This window comes from Microtus ochrogaster, linkage group LG3 (genome assembly GCF_000317375.1).
Source record: "Microtus ochrogaster isolate Prairie Vole_2 linkage group LG3, MicOch1.0, whole genome shotgun sequence".
Lineage (NCBI taxonomy): Eukaryota > Metazoa > Chordata > Mammalia > Rodentia > Cricetidae > Microtus > Microtus ochrogaster.
Genome location: NC_022029.1, coordinates 43331721 through 43335250, shown reverse-complemented (window position 1 = coordinate 43335250; position 3530 = coordinate 43331721).

Here is a 3530-nt window from a genome sequence, read left to right as displayed (position 1 = left end):
CTGCTTTCTGATTTCCAGCTAGCTACATGGTACCCCAGTCCATCTCTTAAAGCCTTGGCATCCACTTTCTCCTCCCTCTCAATGTGCACCAAACCCTCAGATCCACAAAGCCTGGTTTTCAAGACTTCCAACCTAGGCTGTCAAGGCACACTCTCTGATCCAGCTCTGATTTGTTCCCTACAAGCCCCACAGATACACAAGCCTCTATCTTCCATCCTCCAATGCCACCCTTTGGGCAATTAATTTACAGATGGCATTTTTCTTACCTACATCAACAGTGCCCTTCCAAGTTTATTAAACCCAGTTATATCATGGTATGAAAGGGGAACGGTAAAGAAGCTGCCGGCTCTGTGGTATGGTTAAGGACAAGGTTTTTATTTTGAATAGGAGAGGGGACATCCTGAGGTATCTGTAAGAGTCCAGAACAGAGAAAAAAGAAAGTATACTGGACATGGCCAGGCCTTTCTGTAAGAGAAAGGAGAACAGCAAGAGATAGAAAGAGATAGCAAAAGAGACAAGGGAGCAAGAGGCTAACAAGAGAGGGAGCAAGAGGCTAACAAGAGAGGGAGCTAGGCAGAGAAGAGAGAGTATGTGGTTAGTAGAGAATAGAGGCTTATAAGGAGGGTGATTATCTAGTGGGGAGGAAAGGACCAGGAGGACTTTAAAATGTATAGCAGGTATTTATGAATAGGTACTATAGGAGCCTGAAAGTCAGCATGGGCTTTGATATGCAGCCATAGGTACATGTCAACGGAGAGCCAGAGGTCCCTTCTGCTAGGGATAAGGAAAATGACTCCTTTAGGCAGATGGGAACCAGTTTCACAAGTTCCTGAGGAATGCTGGCCTTTATCTAACTGCCAGAAATGCTCCCAAATTCAGGTTGAGCTGGGTCTATACTCAGTGTTGGACCAAGTCAGTGAAACTGCCATTTTGTGGGGGCAATGCGGTACCCTTTGTACCTAATGACTGCAAGACTTAGTTCAAACACCACTACAAGGATTGTTTGACCCCTCTTCCCACCCATGTCCTAACTGGAAGGACTTCTATGTCTAATTCCAACAGGTGGCCTCTTGTGGAAGCCTTGCCCATCTTTCAGGGTTAGCCCCAGGAGTCAGACACCTTTCAGAGTGTGCCTGGAACTGACTAACACCTCCTGCCCTGTGCTAAGTGAGTCATCTCAAATCCTCGGGAGTAAGCATGTGACAGGCGACTAGCGGACACTCCACAAGTGGGTGATAGGTGAAAATCTCCTGTCCTTCATATGACTACAAGAGCTGAAGCTGGCATATGCACAGAGGTAGTCAGATCCCACACTTCGGTCACAGGTGAGTCAACATACAAGGACATGGGGTGGGCATGCCAAGGCCACTACAAGATCCCTGCTCCAGGACCATAGGCTCACAATCCTCTGCCTGCCGCTGCACCAGCACCACACTGAATACGCTCCATCACAGGAGGACAGATCTTCCAATTGATGAAGGTCCCTTGGGAGCAGGACCCACATCAACTCTTCTGTATTTTAAATATCAGGTGCCTACTGTGTTCTCAGTCCTTTAGAAAGCTGTCTCGGTTACTCTCTTCTTTTTACCATGACGAGGTACCCGACAGGAGCAACTTCGAGGAACACAGGTTTGTTTCGGCTTACACTCTAAAGGGAGACAGTCCATCCTGGCGAGGAAGTCACGGCAGCAGAAGCATCAGGCTTCTGTTGTTCACATTGCATCCACAGTCCAGAAACAGAGTGATGAATGCTCCTCAGCTTCCTTCCTCCTTGTTGTTCAGTCCGGGTCCCCAGCCCACGGAAGGGTGATACCAGCATTTAAGGTAGGTCTTCCCACATCATTAACCCAATCTGGAAACCACCCACAGACATTCCCAAAGGCTCCCTGCCACGAGGATTATAAACCCCAGCAAGTTGGTAACCGTCACAAAAGTAGAGCATCCCTGGGAAGAATCCTGACTCCAGTGGGATCTGGTGCTCTGCACTAGCTCCTGCCTTGCTGACAGATTAGCCCAGAGAAAGGATGGAGCCACAGGTAGACGAACTATGATGTAAGCAGTTCATTTGTCACAGGCAGACATGCAGCAGACACAGACACTGTGGATAATACTAAGGGACAATTTGGTCCCCACTAGGGAGAAAGAACCCTGAAAAGGGGAAGTCTTAGGAAAAGAGCCATATGTCAACAGAGCAGCCAGGAGTCAGACACAGCTAGAGCCCCCAGGGAGTACGTTCAGGTCAACCTGATACACATTAGTCATTCTTGGGCCATTTTAATTGGTTGCCACAAAGTGCTGAAAGGGAATCTATGAGAGAGGAAGCTCAGAGGAACAGGAGCTGCAGGCCACTCTCTTATAGTTATCCACCTGGCCTGGACCCTATTCAGCAAAATCATTTATAAATCTCTGTTGCATGTACTAGAAAAAATGATAACATCTTCAACAAATAGTTCTGGTCAAACTGGATGGCTGCATGCAGAAGAATACAACTAGATCCATGCTTGTCACCCTGTACAAAACTCAACTACAAATAGATTAAAGACCTTAACAACAACAACAACAACAAAACAGGCACACTGAACCTGAAAGAAGAGAAATTGGGGAATGGCCTTGAACTCGTTGGCAAAGAAGACTTCCCAAATGGAACACCATCAGCACAGGCACTAAGATTAACAATTAATAAATGTGACATCATGAAACTGGAAAGCAAAGGTGACCATCAATAGGACAAAGCAGCAGCCCACAGAATGTATGCAGATATTAGCTATAAAGATTTTCACCACCTACACATCTGATAGATGAATAATATTGAAAACATATAAAGTACTCCAAAAAAAACTAGATGTCAAGGAGACAATAACCCAATTAAAATATGGGATACAGATCTAAACAGAATTATTATAAGAGGAAACTCAAATGACTGAGAAATAATTAAAGAAATGTTCAACATCCTTAGCCATCAGGAAAATGCAAATCAAAACTGCTTTGAGACTTTATCATATACCTGTCAGAATGGCTAAGATCAACGAAACAAATGACAGCTCATGCTGGGAAGGATGTAGAGCAAGAACACTGCTGATTGGGGGGCAAATTTGTGCAAGCACTTTGGAAATCAGTGTGGTGGTTCTTCAGGAAGATAGGAATAATAGATTTAGCCCAAAATCCAGCTAGACCAACCTTGGACATATACTCAAAAGACAAAGGTATTTTATCCTACCACAGAGATATCTGCTCAGCCATATTCATTGCTGCTCTATTTGTAATACCCAGAAATTGGAGATAACCTAGATTTCCTTCCAGAAAATAGATAAGGAAAATGTAAAAAAAAATTAATCATGAAATTTGTAGGTAAATAGGTGGAACTAGATAAAATCAGCCCGAGTGAGGTAACCTGAACTCAGACAAATATGGTATGTATTTGCTTATATGTAGACATTAGCTGTAAAGTCAATGATAAGCAAGCTACTGCCCATAGAAGCACAAAGATGAGGATGAAGATGGATCTCATTAGGAAAGGGAAATAGAACAGA